At 41.9% G+C, this 19,168-nt stretch overlaps 1 protein-coding gene across 1 annotated transcript in view; it reads left to right on the top strand.

The window, feature by feature from the left end:
• Window positions 1–19,168, top strand: part of sdk1a (sidekick cell adhesion molecule 1a) — a 1,749,737-nt gene that overhangs the window by 345,989 nt on the left and 1,384,580 nt on the right. The window lies entirely within an intron of this gene.

The following is a 19,168-nucleotide window of genomic DNA, read 5'->3' as shown; positions in this document are numbered from 1 at the left end:
GCCTAATTTAAAAGCTGAGACTGAAGAGGCATCTCTTATATTGGCAGGCAGAGCATTCCACTGCTTTGGGGGCCTTCAACTAAAAGCCCAACCTCCCACTGTTGTTTGGTTAATCCTTGGAATCTGAAGTAGGCCGGCATCTTGAGATCTCAGTATGTGGTTTGTAAGTGATGATAATTTCAGATAGGTCTGCAGGGCCTTGGCCGTTTATGGCTTCATGTACATTCAATGTGAAAGGTATTATATAAGATACATTTCAGGAATCCAGTTTGTACTTGTAATGAAAGCTGGAATTTTAGGTAACAGGCTGGTAGTGTGGCCCCCTAGTGGTTATTGTTTGAGAGTTTTAAACCACAAGGCTGCCACTTCACTCCTCACCACTGTGCTCCTGTCTTTCTTTCTTCTTGTTTCTTCTTCTCTCTTATTGTATTTTTATCGTTTTGGATCAAATTCAAACCCATTCTTTGATGAGGCTATGTTTAATAAGCCAACAGACAGATAGCAAGCAAACAACAGCCACGCTCCAAGGGTCTGAAGCATTTTTGAAGATCTGTGTGCTCCAGGTGGGCTGGCTTGTGCAGTTTATATATACAGAAATATGATTCTAAGATTCAAAAATGCTCTTTTTCTGTGTAGTTTGATAACTCCCAAAAAAACACTCTTAAAAGTGAATTTGGTTCAGCAAAAACTTGTTTGTTTTAGGTGCAGATAAAAGGAAAAAAAGAAAACAAACAACGGGATGAACCTCATGGTGCGCTCTGGGTGGATTCCACTTCCACGGTCCTAATTAGAAGTACTATGGTAAAATGAGAGTCACTGTGGGGCAGTTAACGTGAAGTCTAATCTGAGTGCACATCACTATTCACGGCAAAGCTTTTACCTGACGTGAGTCCACAAGAGTCAAGCGAAATGCCACCTCTAAATACAGCTCTTAATGGCTGCCTGTTGATCGCTGGAAATAATCAACTGGTGACAGAGTGCAGGTCTGTTTCAAATCTATGATGCAGTGACCCTGGTTTTGTTGTGATCAGTAACACATAAAATGGTCGAAAGGGGGTGCAGGCCTCAAAATATCCTAAACCAGATAGGGGCTTCAGGGGCTCCTGATATATTGTGCCAAGTTGCTGATCTCTTTGTCCATTCTGTATGTATTTTTATTCATTTATATCTATCAGTAAACTTGTAATCCCAATGTGGAGCCCTCGGCCCACCTCCCCAACTTCACATTCTCATCAATGCTGCTAAAACCCCTGAGGGATTCAACCCCATTCTTTCACAACATTATATGTAGTAATGGACAGCATGCAGGGACTGGCATCCCAGCCAGGGTTGAACAGGGAACCTTACCCAACTAAGGGGGCCACTGCAATGGAAGGACCGGAGAAGATGAGCATTGCTAATTATTCTTTCCCCCAGTAGGCTAGGTGGCAGCCTCCCTGAATTAGGTTTCCCACATGGACGGCTACAGGTCATGTTGGGACCTGCAGTCCCATAGGTATCCCTGTTGGTTCTATGGGGGCTGCCAGCAGGGGCTGAAGGGATTTATACTCTCTACGTTTTGGGATTTCCAGTTGACCCAAAAGTACTTCCATCGGGTTGTGCCCTAACACTGGAAATTCTCCTGGGTCCAAGACTAAAGAGACCGATCAGCTTCATCCAGGCAAGTCAGGGTCACGAGGAAGAGGACGAAGCTTGTCTGGAGGAGCAGAAGGAGAGAAAGAGAAAGGAAGAATTGTGTTTGGTTTATGGCCCTTATGAAGCCTTTGTGCAAGGTATGTGTAAGAATAAACCTTTTATTTAAACTGGGTGCTGCAACACCCCCTGGTGGTCACAATGTTTATTAGCATATCTAAAATCCAAGGGAGGACTGCACACACTTCTATTGATGTATATCAATGCACTGGAAACTTGGAGTGGAACAGACTCTCAGCTTAGGAGTTGTGTCAAATTTAAAATGCATTGCAGGGAGGAGCAAGACGCTGACAAAACACAGAGTACCCGCAGCAATTTGGTTTCACCTCAAGCACTGATTAGGATGTTTTTATTTGTTTTTGGTAAACTGATAGTACAAGTGCTTGGAGAAGGATACCTCTAAAGGGGGCTATGACCCTGATATCAGACCTGTGCTCAGCTGTTTTTTTTTTTCCTACTACGCATGGTCACAAGTAGACGGTGAGTGCTGCAAAATGGCTTACACTTTTATAGAAATGAATAAGCGAATCTGCAGGAATGGAATATACAGAGAGCAATGATCTACTGCATGCACAATAAAAAAAACATTTAAATTACAGCAAAAAGAACATAATAAATGAAACTGCATTTAAATTAGGGTTGAGACTCTGGCTAAAACATGACAAGTTTCATTACTGGTTAGAAACAAGCTGTATCAGGCATGAAAAAGGAAGCAAGACTCAGCTTTATTGGTGTCAGAGGTGGGATACCCTTCACAATGGAAAAGGAATTTAAACAGGCACAAGCTCTGTTCTTTTGCTACTCCATACCCTTTACTTTGTTTCCCAACACACACACACACACACGAATATATTACCAATGTGAATTTCCCCCCTGCAGCTAGGGGTCCTCTCTTCAGCAGTGTTTGCTGAGCCCAGTCTGTCCATTTTTATTCAAGACTTGCGGACCTTTGACTATATGAAATGAAATGCATCTACACAGGTGAGTGCCTCCCTAATGGAACCCTACGTCCTCTCTGACCAGATGTCTACAGGTGATTTCTCTTTTTCCAGTTATTCATCGGCTGCCTGCTCCAACATTCCTTTCCCACCTGACCCTTATTAGCCTCAGCTGCCACTGTGTATTCACTATGTGCTGCCAGAGTTGTTTAAATTCCGCAGCAGCAGCTACAGAACTCTGAGTGCAGACTGCAGGGTGTTGCTCCTATAGAAATATCTTCACTACATGCTTTAATTGTAGCTTCTGAAAAGGGCATGAATTTTAGTTTAGGAGCACCTTGCATTACTTTGTGCTGTAAAAGTGCCCCCGAAACCATCTCACAGAGTTAAAAGAAAAGCCGCTTTGCAGAATTGTCGTACAGAGTTGTCCATCCTGCGATTGACGAGCACACATTTTGCCACTTCTTCATACAGATCCGTGTGAGTTGGTGCAAATGTTGGGGGGGGGGGGGGGGGTTGTATATCTTCCAGCAGCTGTGAAAGTTTCCAGTTAGTTTAGCGAAAAGTTTCCCTTGTTTTTTCATGCCGCTCGTAGAACTCAGTATACTAGCTTACCCACATATTTGACATCCTGCTGATTTTCAAGGTATTGTGTCCCGGCAAGGTGAGTGGCCACATTTCAGGAGATGTAAAAATAAAACCAAGCTAATCTGTCTGTGTGGATACTTGTATGGCAATTGCTTTCGTGGAAGTTCTATGGCAGCTTCTGGGCCTGTCATTACATGAAGCGGTTCTGCTTTAGACTTTGCTACATAGAGGCAGCGGTGTGATTGATGTACTGTGGTGTAAGTTATACAGATCTATTGCTTAAATATAAAAAGTGAAATTATACACCTACTTGTTAAATAACAACATACATTTTAAACCCACTTAATGCAATTCAAGGTCATGGGGGGCTGAACCCTATCCTGGCCGCATTGGACCCAAAGTGAGAAACAGCGCTGGACAGTATACGTATCTAATTGTCACGCTGATTGTGAGTGAACAGCATTTCTCAGGTCCAGCCACAAATTCTCAATCGGATTAAGGTCTGGACTCTGACTTGGCCACTCCAGGACATTAACGCTGTTGTTTTGAAGCCATTCCTGTGTAGCTTTGGCTTTATGCTGGGGGTCATTGTCTTACTTTGAAAACATATCTCCTAAGGTGCCTGCTTCTTGCAGACTACAGGATTTCTTGGTATTTTGCTGTATTCATGTTACCCTCCACAGCACGAAACGGCCACAGAATAGTGATGGTGTGCTTTTGATAATGTGTAGTGTACAGTTAAGGTCATAATTATAAGCCTCTGTCACAAGAATAGTCCAAAGACATCAAAAAAGGTTTGGGGCAGCCACCTGTATATTGTGCCCTGGCTGCAAATGGGTAATTTGTATTAGATAGATAGATAGATAGATAGATAGATAGATAGATAGATAGATAGATAGATAGATAGATAGATAGATAGATAGATAGATAGATAGATAGATAGATAGATAGATAGATAGATAGATAGATAGATAGATAGATAGATAGATAGATAGATACTTTATTAATCCCAAGGGGAAATTCCCATACTCCAGCAGCAGCATACTGATAAAGAAACAATATGAAATTAAAGAGTGATAACAATGCAGGTATACAGACTGACAATAACTTTGAATAATGTTAACGTTTACCCCCCCGGGTGGAATTGAAAAGTCGCATAGTGTAGGGGAGGAACGACTTCCTCAGTCTGTCAGTGGAGCAGGACATTGACAGCAGTCTGTCACTGAAGCTGCTCCTCTGTCTGGAGATGACACTGTTCAGTGGATGCAGTGGATTCTCCATGATTGACAGGAGCCTGCTCAGTGCCCGTCGCTCTGCCACGGATGTCAAACTGTCCAGCTCCATGCTTACAAGAGAGCCTGCCTTCCTCACCAGTTTGTCCAGGCGTGAGGCGTCTCTCTTCTTTATGTTTTGAGTATGTATTTTTGTATTGAGTTCTTTACAAGTTTGAATCCAAAATAGAACTGACTTAATGGTTGTAAATATGGCGGCTTTAAATGCCATGACAGAAAGTGATGTCATCGGGACTGGAACCGGAAGTGACATCACCCATGGAGCCAGAACCAAAAGTGGCATCCCGGAACCGTGCGGGATTTCCCATGAATGGATTGAGAGAAAAAGTCAGTGCAGCTCACCACCCCCTGGTTTGCATTGGAACTACCATGATTCAGGCCCTTTAGCTGCCTCCCACTTGCACGTGTGTCACACCCCCTATGGGAAATGGAACATTCTCCTACATTTATGACCAATTTTAACATCATATTTCAAACTTTATAAAGTTAAACATTCATCATTGTAAAAACCTCCTGCTGGTACATTTTTTATTTAAAAAATACACAACTTCTATATTGCTGCATAACAACTTTGAAAGCTGAAATTATTAGCCCGATGTGAATTTTTAAGGAAGCATCGTAGGGAATTTAAATGTTTTGTTGTCTGACTTGATTGGCTCAATCAGTTAGCACCACACCTTAATAAATGGACTGAAATGAGCAGGGCTACTGGTACTTAAAGGCAAGATTGAGCGGCATCATGCCTAATTTCTTTGTAAAAAGTAATTTCATCAGGCCATAAACCAAAAAAATAAGCATGGACCTCAGAGGGAAAATAGTGTTTATTCATCTTCAGTGGGATGGCTATACGGCCCTTTCCACTGTCTCCAGACAGAGAGTGCAAAATACAACGTGACCCATTCTGTCAGAAACAAACCTGAATGTGGTCGCAAGTGCAAGATCTCTAAGACTTTGGAGGGGAAAATAATCAAGAGATGCCAACAAGAACCCCTCAATCACTGCAAAGCCCATTGTCACCAAACTGGCCTCTTCTGGACCTGAAGTCTCAAAAAAAAAATAAAAACGTGAGATTTCTTCATTGTGGGAAACTTCGAGGTCATTGGCCAAAGAAAACTCCATTGCTCACGCGGCGGCATATCAAAGCTAGACTGAAGTTTGGCCAGGACCATTTGAAAAATGGGGATGAGTTTTGGAAGGCTGTCCTTTGGTCTGATGAAGAAACATGTGGGGTCATGTTGGCATATAACCAGAATTCAGTAATTGGTTATTTTTGTCAATATGTAGAAGAAATCCACATAATCCCAGAGGCATTCAGGGACTGAGTAAACTCAAACAATACCAGCAGAGGGCACTCTCCGATTGAAACACCACTGGGTGGCAGAAGTTTAGGTGAGTCCATGACAGGGTCTAATCACATTTGTCAAAGCCTGCTGATTGTCCTTAAGTCGCTAATCTCACACACATACACACACACACACACACACACACACACACAGAGCTAACTTTGCAATGAACACACACACGCACACACACACACAGCAGCTTCCATTAACCATCATGACCTAAACAAACACAGCTCTCAAAATTGGGAACTTTTTGTTAAAAATAATAAGTAATGATGAGAATGCAGAAATAAAGTCCATTAAAAAGGCATTTATCGGGATTCTTGATATTTGTGGTACTAAATGAAGCGTTGAAAGTAATGAACGTAAATGCAAAGACAAACTGATCAGTGTGCATCAAGTTCTTCATGATATTTATTTTAAATATTACTGTATTTTTGGATTCAAAGGCATATTTGCAGTGCAACATTAACAGATGGCCTTTGTGGGGTCTCGCTTTGTGCTGGGTGCTTTTAGCCCCCCATGATCCTGTAGTGCAGTGGTCCCCAACTGGAGGTAAATTTACCCCGAGGGGGAAAGTTTTACCTACTCAGGGAGTAAATATGCTTAAAAAAAGCTGAAGATGTTGATTAATTCCCAAAGACAACATGATCGTAGGTGAAAAGCAAGAACAAGCGTCTCATTGATCGATGTGTTCCTATCCACTCTGTGTGTTTCGTTCTGGTATACTGGTATCTGCTCATCAATAGTTGTTTTTACATGAATAAATTAACCTTATTATGCACTTTTACTAATGTTAATTGAGCTTAAAATAAAAATGTTAACAACAGTACCTTCAGATTTTCCTCCTTTGTTGATCGCTTTATTATGGTAGATGTATAAACTCAAATTACTGAACAACACTGGAGCGGTGTAAATTTACTTTCAAAAAGTTGCCATGGGGTAAATGGGGCAAAAAAAGGTTGGGAAGCACTGCTTTAGTGGAATAAATGGGTACAAAAATGAAAGATGAGCCAAATTAGGCATTGGGATAGATGGGATGTGGCGAGTGGGCATGCTGGGAAGGGAATTGCTTCATAGTGCAGCTGTGGTGAAGTGTAAATTTTGTTTAGTTGGCATCCGGTCTTCAATCTTGTCAGGAGTTTATGGCTTTTTGGCTCCATCTCATATACAATATCTGTATTATCATGGTATTTCCCTCTACTTACCCTTTACCTATCTTCTTTAAGGGTAAGAATACTCATCAGGTTTGTTACCGGGTTGGTCTACTGTTACACACATACATAGATATATGCATACACAGAGACCCTAACCACAAAAGTACCGTATGAAAGACATGTACACATGCACGTTATCCCCTAGCACTTTAATCCACACAAGTACCGTATGAATAACACATGCACAGCCTGCTTTCCCTAGTACTCCAAGAGACTTACTTATCCCAGGCTTGATCAACATGCGATGTCTTAGATACATCTCAGACCTAAATATTACCTTTTATTCTCCAAGAATATATTCAAACATACAAAGACTCAACATCCCTAACGCACTGTTCCTTCATTACTGGACGGAGCTCTTTGTCCGCAGTTTGATAAACCTTGCAGCTTGGATCATATGGCACTTCCGCACTGCTCCAGATGCTCAAAGAAATGTACCTTATTAATTCAATCCCTCTAAATATGAACACAAAGTTTAGAAAGTTAAAAGCAGTGTGGTATTTATTACATGAATAATAATACCAGTAGAGAAAAGCATAAAAGAAAATGTGGATAGCAAAGTCTGGATATATATATATATATATATATATATATATATGTAGTCTTTAGAAAAAGCTTACGGAAACGTAAAGATGACAAGGATAAATGTCGCAGGTGGCTTCTGGTCAAGCACTCGTAGTTGTTCATGAGATGCTTTGCTGATGATTAAATGGAAATGGATGCATGTTGCTGGTGCCCACTTCTGATGTCGTTCTGTTCTCTTCTTCTAATATTGATTATAAAATTCTACAGGGGGGTTCGCAAACACGTGATTCTTAGATATTCCGATTGGCTGGCTGTCAATATGATGAATAAATTCACTTATTCATTTTCACAAAACAATAAAACTTTGTGATGTTGCTTAGTACTTACTAGCATGTCTTCCTTTCCCAGGCTGTAAACCCATTTAGCAACTTGTTGTCCCAGATGCACCGTCCTTTCTCAGGTTATAAAGTAATTGATAGCCTGAGGCATCACCATGTCTTCCTCATTTTGTCCGAACAGCTGTATAAAAGTGAGGTACAATTGGGGAAGGGGATATGCTTTGATGTGTCCTACATTTAAGTTCATCTAGTGTTGTTTTGAGCAAAATATAAAGAAAATATGGACAAAAATCTACAGATTTTGTACCCCACAGCAGTATCTGAGTGGCCATTTTAAATATTGATTTGCTGAGACCTAAAGAACAAGGTGACGGTAGTCACTGGAAGGGTCTTCTCACCAAACTTGTGGCATTCCGCCTTTCTTGACCATCATTTCCTGGTGTGAATTTCTAGGTCTTAAGGTGGATTTTTTTTTGGTTTCTTCGAGAATCCCAAAATTTCATTTATGTCCTCTTGGTGGGTTCCCCCTTGACTACATACTTACAGTAGCTCAAGCTCTTTCCACTGGAAGCACTAGGCTAGAGTCTACCCTGGTACAGATGAGCTGTCTTTTTCTTTTTGTTGCTGAATTGTGCCTCGTTCTGTTTCACTTTGTTTAAAATCCCCACCTTATGGACCTGATAAGTTTCTGAGCTCTTTCTTTGCTTGTGTCAAATTGGCAATGCCTCCTGCCTCTTGTTTGTCTGATACGTCTCGTACTTCTCCTTTTAATTCCCCTTTTCCCTGTAAACCTCAAATACAAGCGTCACAACTTGTGCGTGTGTTTGTCTTCTCTCCAAGATGACACTCATGTAAAAATGCTCTTTAGATAATGCACTCCGCTGTAAATGTGTGCCATATTGATTGCTGCCATCCGGCGAGCGGCTTAGCTTTGAATTGCTTGCTGCTTATTGTATTTTATTGTTTATGCCATTGTTTACATTTACTCCGCAGCGGTGGCCTCTCAGAAAGACACTGCGTAAAAATGCCACTTTATTGATCAGCTAGGCGTATTGTTTCTGACTGGAAATTATGTAAAAGTGTCACTCACTGTGAGGCTAATGAGGCTCTGTTGTTTGGTCTCCCTGTGTTCAGGTGGATGGCGTCCAGCTGATTGGCTGCACTCACACGGATGTTTCTGTGCAACTGTGCTTTTATATACTGCTCAAAAAAAATTAAAGGAACACTCTTTTTAATCAGAGCATCAAGTCAATGAAACTTCTCGGACTGGGATATTGATCTGATCAGTTAAGTAACAGAGGGAGTTGTTAATCAGTTTCAGCTGCTATGGTGTTAATGAAATTAACAACAAGCGCACTAGAGGGGCAACAATGAGACAACCCCCAAAATAGGAATAGTTTAACAGGTGGAGGCCACTGACATTTTCCCTTTCTCTTCTTTTCTGACTGTTTTTTCACTAGTTTTGCATTTGGCTACAGTCAGTGTCAATACTGATAGCAAGAGTTTGGACCCTACAGAGGTGGCACAGGTAGTCCAACTTCAGGATGGCACATCAATACGTGCCATTGCCAGAAGGTTTGCTGTGTCTCCCAGCACAGTCTCAAGGGCATGGAGGAGATTCCAGGAGACAGGCAGTTACTATAGGGGAGCTGGACAGGACTGTAGAAGGTCCTTAACCCATCAGCAGGACCGGTATCTGCTCCTTTGAGCATGGAGTAACAGGATGAGCACTGCCAGAGCCCTACAAAATAACCTTCAGCAGGCCACTGGTGTGAATGTATCTGACCAAACAATCAGAAACAGACTTCATGAGGGTGGCCTGAGGGCCCGACATCCTCTAGCGGGCCCTGTGCTGACTGCCTGCCCGGCATCGTGGAGCTCGATTGGCATTTTCCATAGAATACCAGAATTGGCAGGTCCACCACTGGCGCCCTATGCTTTTCACAGATGAGAGCAGGTTCACCCTGAGTACATGTGACAGATGTGAAGAGGTCTGAAGAAGCCATGGAGAATGTTATGCTGCTTGTAACATCATTCAGTATGACCGGTTTGGTGGTGGGTCAGTGATGGTCTGGGGAGGCATATCCATGGAGGGACATACAGACCTCTACAGGCTAGACAACGGCACCTTGACTACCATTAGGTATCGGGGTGAAATCCTTGGACTCACTGTCAGACCCTATGCTGGTACAGTGGCTCCTGGGTCCCTCTTGGTGCACGACAATGCCCAACCTCATGTTGTGAGAGTATGCAGCCAGTTACTGGAGGATGAAGGAATTGATACCATTGACTGGCCCCCACACTCGCCTGACCTAAATCCAATAGAACACCTCTGGAACATTATGTTTCGGTCCATCCGACTCTGCCAGGTTGCTCCTCAGACTGTCCAGGAGCTCAGTGATGCCCTGGTCCAGATCTGGGAGGAGATCCCCAGGACACCATCCGTCATCTCATTAGAAACATGTCCTCCCCACCCCAACGTTGTCAGGCATGCATACAAGCACGTGGGGGCCATACAAACTACTGAGTATGATTTGGAGTTGCTGCAATGAAATTTCGGCAAAATGGACTAGACTGCCCGCCACATCATTTTTTCACTTTGATTTCCGAGATGTCTTTGAATTCAGCCCTCTGTAGGTTGATGATTTTCATTTCCATCAAACAATGTGGTGTCCTTTTGTTCCTAACACATTACCCAGTCCATATCAGTAGAGATATCCAGCAGGATTCTTTTTTCCATTGAGACCTGACATGTTTTCAAAGTGTTCCTTTCATTTTTTTCAGCAGTTTATATACAGAAGATTCACAAAGTCCTCAGACCCCATCACTTTCTGCACATTTTATTGTGCTGTGGATTTCATTTTAAATGGACACATCTGCTGTTTTTGTGCATCAGGCTACACCCAGAAACCCATAATGACAAAGTGAGAACATGTTTTCTGAAAGGTTTGCAAATATATTATAAATCAAAACCTGAAACCTCTCGTTCGTAATAAGTATTATTCAGACACTTTACTGTGACACTCCACATTGTGGTCAGGTGCTTGTGTCTTAAACTTGACTGGCGTCCACCTGAGTTGGCTGGACATCATTCAGAAAGACACACACCTGTGTCTTGAAGGTCTCACAATTCACACTGCATGTCAGGACAAACATCAAACCATGAAGCCCAAGGAACCTCTCAGTTGACCTCTTTTGATCAGGCATGGATCACAGGAAGTATATGAAACCATTTCTAAAGCTTTGAGTGTTTCCAAGGGCACAGTGGCCTCAATAAATGTGAAATGGAAGAAGTTTGGAACCACCAGGACTCTTCCTAGATTTGGCCATCTGGACAGGAAGGGTGTTCGTCAGGAAGATGACCAAGAACCCAATTGTCACTCTAACAGAGCTTCAGAAGTCCTCTGGTGAGATGGGAGAACCTGTCAAAAGGATGACCATTGCAGCAGCACTCCATCAATCTGGCTTTTATGAGAGATGGAAGGCATTCTTGAGTAAAAGGAATATGACAGCCCTCTTGGACTTTTATAGCATGAGGAGGAAGATTCTCCTATCTGATGAGACGTTCTTTGGGCATAACTCCAAGCACTATGGCTGTCAAAGACTAGGCACTGCTCATCACCTGCCTAACACCATCCTTTCAGTGAATCATGATGGTTATGAACATCATGCTATGAGGGTACTTCCTCAGCAGCAGGGACTGGGAGACTGGTCAGAACTGAGGACAGGGTGAATGCAGCCAAATACAGAGGGGACCTTGAAGAAAACCTGCACCAGAATCCATGTGACCTTTGACTGGAGTTACAGTTCACATTTCAGCACACCTCTGACTTGAAGCATACAGGCAAGACAGTGTTGGAGTGACTTCCAGACAAGTCTCTGACTGTTCCTGAATGGCCCAGACTTAAACCCCATAGGACACCTGTGGGGGGAGAGACCTGGAGATAGACGTTTACAGACACTTGAGAGGATCTGTAAGGTAAAATGGAAGAAACTGCCCAAATCCTGGTGTGCAAAGCATGCAGAGACTTACCAAATAAAAATCAAAGCAGTATTTGCTACCAAAGGGGTTTTTACAAATCATTGAATTAATGGCCTGAATACTTAAATGAATGAGAGATTTCTATTTGTGATTTTTAATAAATTTGCAAACCGTTCTGAAAACATATTTTCACTTTGCCATTATGGGTCATTGAATGTAGATTGATGGATATAAATGGCCAATTTGTCTATTTAAAATTAAATCTACAACACAATAAAGTGGGCAGAAAGTGAAAGGGTCTGAATATTTTCTGAATCTAGTGTAATGCCTTTCACAGGAATAACTCTAATACGGTTTCTCACAAAGTGATCAAGATTACAACACAAATCTGGCGAATACCCGGACATGCAATGAGGGATGGAAGAGCACCAAAAACAAGTGACTGAAATAGATGACATATAGTAAGGCAGGCATTGAAGAATTTGACAGAGTAGTAGATGGTGAGACTAGCGAGCAAGTTCACGAAAGATGATCTCTTTCTCACAGAGAAAACCCAAGCTTACAAGTGGCTTCCAGATAGGGGCACCAACGAGCTGAATGAGCAGCTGATGAGGGCTGACATCTGGGGCTTTGGGATGGTGGAGACGTGCTCTGCTGCTCAGCTGGATGGGTGCTCCATGAATGTCAGTATCTTGGGTTATGGCACAGCACGAAACTGAGGGAATAAGAGATTTCCAGGTAGGGAGTGCTGTTAATCTGAATGAACAACACTATGAAAGATGACATCCACAGTTAGAGGGATACTAAAAAACAGAAGGAACAAGATAACTCAAGGTAGGGGATGCTATTGAATTAATGAACAACACGATGAAAGTTAAACTGCGGGTCTTTGAGATAATGAAAACCTGAGCTTGGAGGAGACCTCCAAATAGAGGGCGCCACTAAGGTGTTCAAGCACTTTGTGAAAGTCAGTATCTTTGGTTATGGGATTGTGAAAACCAGAAGTAAGAAGAGACTTTTTGATGGGAACGGTATTGGGCTGAATGAACAACTTGATGAAAAAAGGTAGCAAAGATTCTGAGATAATGAAAATTAGAGCAGTGGAGAAATCTCCTGATGGTGATACTACTGAGCTGAATAACCAGCATTTTGAGACAGAAGGTACTTCCACATAGGATCGCTGATTGAGCACTCAGTGAAAGATGGTGTTTAGAGTTATGGGATAAAGACCGCAGTCATTTAAATTGGCATCCTCTGGTGACGAGATCAGTAGCTGTTTGACATCCACTGTGACCAGAGGTCGTGTAATCTGACATCAGCTTCATCAATAAGGTAAAATACAGTATGGGTATCTATACTAATAAAAGGCAAAGCCCTCACTCACTCACTCACTCACTCACTCACTCACTCACTCACTCACTCACTCACTCACTCACTCACTCACTCACTCACTCACTCACTCACTCACTCACTCACTCACTGACTCACTCACTCACTCACTGACTGACTGACTCACTCATCACTAATTGTCCAACTTCCCGTGTAGGTGGAAGGCTGAAAGTTTGGCAGGCTCATTCCTTACAGCTTACTTACAAAAGTTAGGCAGGTTTCATTTCGAAATTCTACGAGTAACGGTCATAACTGGAACCTCTTTTTTGTCCATACTCTGTAATAGACTGCAGCTCGATGGCCGTGGGAGGCGGAGTTGCGTATCGCGTCATCACGCCTCCCACGTAATCACGTGAACTGACTGTGAATGCAGTACGTAGAAAACAAGGAAGAGCCCCAAAGAGCGCTGAAGAAAACATTCATTACACAATTGAGAAGGCAGCGAAATGATAAGAAGTGAGCGAGTGACGCATACAAGCATATTCATAAGTGCAGCTAAGGCGGAAACAAAGCACGGTGTAAACCGTAAGTTTAAATTAAGTTTATAGAAACACTCCCGCTGCCGTTTGCAATACCATATTCGCGACATACAAGTTTAATGAGAAGACACGAGGTATAAACGAGACTTTGGATCACTTTGTAACGGAGTTAAAATTGCTGTAGCGAGAAACTTTTAAGTGCCGGGTCTTAGCTAACATTAAATAAAGCCGTGGACATCGCAACATCACACGAGAGCGGCTCACGTGAAGTGACTGAACGCAGCACGAGTGATCACTCATTACACAATTGATAAGGCAGCGAAACAATAAGAAGCGAGCGAGTGACGCATACAAGCATATTCATAAGTGCAGCTACTGCGGAAACAAAGCACGGTGTAAACCGTAAGTTTAAATTAAGTTTATAGAAACGCTCCCGCTGCCGTTTGCAATACCATATTCGCAACATACAAGTTTAATGAGAAGACACGAGGTATAAACGAGACTTTGGATCACTTTGTAACAGAGTTAAAATTGCTGTAGCGAGAAACTTGTGTGTGTGTATGTATGTGTGTATATGTATGTGTATATATACAGTATGTTGATATGTGTATATATATATATATGTATATATATGTGGATGTGTATATGTATATATATATATATATATATATATGTATATATGTAGATATGTGTATATGTAGATATGTATATTTATGTATATATGTATATGTATATATATGTTTACATAACCTCTTTAACACACTACTTCTCCGCTGCGAAGCGCGGGTATTTTGCTAGTCAGATATAAAATGTACTAAGAGTTGCAAGTGGGGTAAGGACTGGTGAAAGAAACATTAAAAAATAACTAAACATTTATTTGTGATAACCTTTTATTTTTAGCTTTTTGCATAAAGAGCGCATCCTGCGTCTGGACTTTGAAACCCGTGCCTGTGCAGTTTGAATCATCAGTGGATTGTGTCCTCTTCTAGTGTTTGTGCGGACTTAGCTCTGCATTGTCCCTGAGTTATTATGAGTGTGTGTGTGAATGGGCAGTACTGGCACCCTGTGCCCCCTAAAGTGAAATAAGCCAGTTTGTGAAGGTTCCATTATGTTATTTAATAGATTAATACCGACAATATTGTGCTTTCTTCCTTGCAGTTACCTCTCATCAGGCCAGAGCTCCATTTAATGTTCCCTAAGCATTTTTTTGCAGTTTTTTTTTTTTAATTTGGGGAGGAATATGTCTCATGACTTATTAATGAGACCCAATAAAGCTGTGGTTTCATTATGCGCCAGTGTCCCAGGCGTGTACTTTTGGGCTTCTTACTTTTATACACTTCAGCATGACTATGCCTTCTGCCCCCCAACTTCTCGAGAAGTCCATGATGTGGCGCAGTCTAGAGTTTTTAATTTGTCTAAAGTTTCTTTATAGCCATGCAGGTTAGAAAGAAGCTAGCAGAAGGATATTTGTGAGGCGTAAAGCTTATGTAGTATATAAGGAGTGCACATTTAGAGCAGTATGTAGGTGAGTCAAGAGCCAGGGTCAGAGTCTCACTCTGAAACAGCACTGGGGTCCTACAATCTGACGCATTACCACTTGGACCATGTCGTCTTTTAAAAATGCGTAGCCATGCTTCAGCCATGTAAGCTCAGTTTGGGATAAAGACTGCGGGGTAGACTGCAACTGTTGTGATGTAGCGATCACCAGACATGTTCTTCTTCAGGTACTGGCAGATGAGCGTAAAAATGAAACTCTGCATTTCAATCATCCATGCGGTCCTTCAGACGGTGATGACTTTGAAGTGCTACATTCCTTGAATCTACATTTCTGAGATGAGAACCTCCATATTTAGTGCTTGCTGATACAGTAGATGATGTTTGTCCACTGGTCCTCCTCTTATTTGCCTTAGTGAAGAACATTTCCTAAATGTCAGTTTCATACAGAATGCTAACTATACTGTTATCAGCAGGCCGAGGCTTGGTAATGTCAGTCAGGTTTATCTTGGCTTGAGGTGGGTGTGCCAGGGAAGGATGATATTATTGATTATATTTGTTGGTCCCTGTCCAGGTATTGTTCCTGCTTTACATCCATTGTTTTCTGAGATAGGCTCCATCTTCCCTGTAACCCTGCACTGGATAAGCGCACATAGAAAATAGATGGGTGGGTGGATGGTCTACTTTTGTTTCTTTATAAAAATGAATTAAAGTTGTAACTTTAACTCCCACTTCTTTGTGGTGTTATATTAAAGTCAAGCATACAGAATTTAACAAAGTTGGCATATGCAATTTGACTGTTTCTTTTATTGTGGAGACTAGCTGTGCTAACCATCTAAGGCAGGTTAAAATCTACATAATCAACATGGACCTTGAGACTAATGTTTACAGTACACCATGGAATGCATATGTCTTTGTTATATGCCATTTGGTAGGGGATTTGTCAAAGCAGTGCTAATGGCAGAGTGGTGGCTCTCAGGCTAGGGATCTGCACTGGCAATTGGAAGGTTGCTGGTTCAAATCCCGTAAATGTCAATAGGGACTCTGCTCTGTTGGGCCCTTGAGCACGGCCCTTGACCTGCAATTGCTGAGCGCTTTGAGTAGTGAGAAAAACCCTACATAAATGCAAAGAATTATTAATTATTATTGTTTGTGATGCACCATCTGTTGGAATGACAGAGACATAGAAACCGGTTCAGACACACAGACACTTTTTTTAAGGTGGATTACTCCTATGTACTCATAGCTGCGTTTTTACCCAGTTTGGGATCTCCTCACATGACAGCATTAGCACACTAGCATCTGATGATCCCCACTTCTCCTTCACTGTACTTTGGGCTTCCATGAAATCCAATAGAAACACCTGTGTGCTCATGCAGGACAGTGTGATGGCACAGTTGGCCCCCTCTGTCCACAGCACAGCTTTTTCAAGAATTGGGCCTTCTTCTTCTTATTCCTGTTCCTCTTTTCCCACTTCTACATTATGTGCATAATACAAATACTATTACTATCACTACAATTACAGGGAGATTCACTTGAAAGAGGCCCCAAATATTCTGTAATAACTCTTGCTAGGACAAAGCAATCTGAACGAAGCAACGTGCAATGTGCTCCTCATTATATGGAGCTTCGAACAAGCCTGGATACCCCTGCATCAGATTAGGCACCAGACAGCCGTCGTGATGTTTAACCTCCGTTGCAACTTCTGGGTGCATGCTGCCCATACCCCTTAACTCAGTCACTCGACTTCTCATCAGGAGGGTGGTGTACAGTATTGAGCAGTGCGTCTTCATGGTATGAACCTATTGGGTCACCAATTCGTTTAAGCGATGTCAGAATTAACTGGATGATCATGAGTTAATGGAAGGTTACTTCCAGCAAGATGGAGCAACGTGTCACATATCGGCAAGGAGCATGGCAGAAATTGAGTCCTTCTTTGGTAATAGGGTCATTTCAAATGGGCTTGGCCACCACGGTCGCCGGATCTGACACCACCAGACTTCTTCCTTTGGGGTATGCTCAAAGGAAAAGTCTATCAGAACAAGCCTCGCACTGTGGAAGATTTGAGGGAAAATATCCAACGTGAAATTGCTGCTATTCCCCCGAGATGCTTGCTGATATGTTCAGGAACATGGAGCGCCGTGTCAAAATGTGTCTGGTAGAAAACCGAAACCACTTCCAGCATCGCATGTAATGCAATCGATTACATATAAGTCAAGGTATATAGCATATTGTTTTGGTTCAGATTGCTTCATCCTAATGGGAGTTACAATAAAATATTTGAGGCCTCTTTCGAGTGAATCTCCCTGTACTACCACTTATATAATTGAATTAAATAATCTAATACTTCTGTTTCTTCTTTCAGCTGCTCCCGTTAGGGGTTGCCACAGCAGATCATCTTGTTCCACATCTTACTAATTTAATTCTAATTTTAATTCTAATTTGAACGAAAATAAAACAGAAGTCAATATTGTTGGTCCTACCACATCTGCAGTTGAAATCATGCAGTTAGGACCTTTGGCAGCAATGATTCATAATGATGTTAGAAACCTAGGTATCATCTTTGAGTCATCACTAAGTTTTGAAAAACAAATCTGCATGGTAGTAAAGTCCAGTTTTTATCAACTGAAGCAAATTTCTAAACTAAAATCCTTTCTATCACAGAAGGACTTGGAAACAGTCATTCATGCCTTTATTACATCTAGCGTAAATTACTGTAATTCCTTATTTGTGGGTCTGCTGGTTCAGAAGGTAGCAGCTAGATTTTTGATTGGGTCGAGAAAACTGGATCACATCGTCCCCATTTTATCCTTTCTCCACTGGGTACTGGTGAGGTGTCGCATTGATTTTAAAATCTTGTTTGTTTTTAAAGCATTGCATGGTCTCGCTCCAAAATATATCTGTGACCTCCGTCACCCCTATGTGCCACCAAGAGCACTGAGGTCATCTGGATGACAGCTCCTTGTAGTGCCAAGATCTTGGCTGAAGTCGAGGGGAGACAGGGCTTTTTCAGTTGTTGCTCCTAGGCTTTGGACTGACTTACCTCTGCACATCAGGTCTTCATCCTCGATCGAGGTTTTTAAAAGTCATCTTAAGACCTACTTGTTTTCTTCTGTCTTTCGTTGTGTTTGATGGGATTGTGGTGGATGTTACAGTTGGTTGTTTTATTAATCTGGTTTTGCATGATTGTTTGTATTGTGTTTATTTGAATGCTTTTTTTGTACAGCACTTTGTTGCAACCTCTGTTATTTTAAATGTGCTTTTATAAATAATCTAATCTAATCTAATCCTATCCATCCTCATCACACCTAATGTATATTTTAGCATCTTTAACTCTGCCTCCTCCAGCTCTGCCTCCTGGTTTCTGGTCAGTGCCATTGTCTCCGACCCATATAACATAGCTGGTATCACTACAGTCCTGTAGACCTTCGCTTTCACTCTTGCTGATATCCGTCTGTCACAAATCACTCCTGACACTCTTCTCCACCCATTCCACTCTGTCTGCACTCTCCTTTTCACCTCTCTTCCACAATCCCCATTACTCTGTACTGTTGATCCCAAGTATTTAAGCTCATCCACCTTCGCCAACTCTACTCCTTGCATCCTCACCATTCCACTGACCTCCCTCTCATTTACACACATGTATTCTGTCTTGGTGGTCCTACTGACCTTCATTGCTCTCCTCTCTAGAGCACATCTCCACCTCTCCAGGGTCTCCTAAACCTGCTCCCTAATTAATTAAATAATCTAATAAAATGAAATAGAATAGAATTAAATAATCTAATACTTATAGCACTAATCCCCTTGACACTTTTGAACACTTCAGTCATGAAGCACGACATTGTGAAGGTGAAGTCATATAGAATACAAGTTTTAATTGTAGCACCTTTA

Source organism: Erpetoichthys calabaricus, chromosome 11 (assembly GCF_900747795.2).
Source record: "Erpetoichthys calabaricus chromosome 11, fErpCal1.3, whole genome shotgun sequence".
NCBI lineage: Eukaryota > Metazoa > Chordata > Cladistia > Polypteriformes > Polypteridae > Erpetoichthys > Erpetoichthys calabaricus.
Note: the sequence above shows the minus strand (reverse complement) of the source record. Positions and strands in the feature narration are given on the sequence as shown.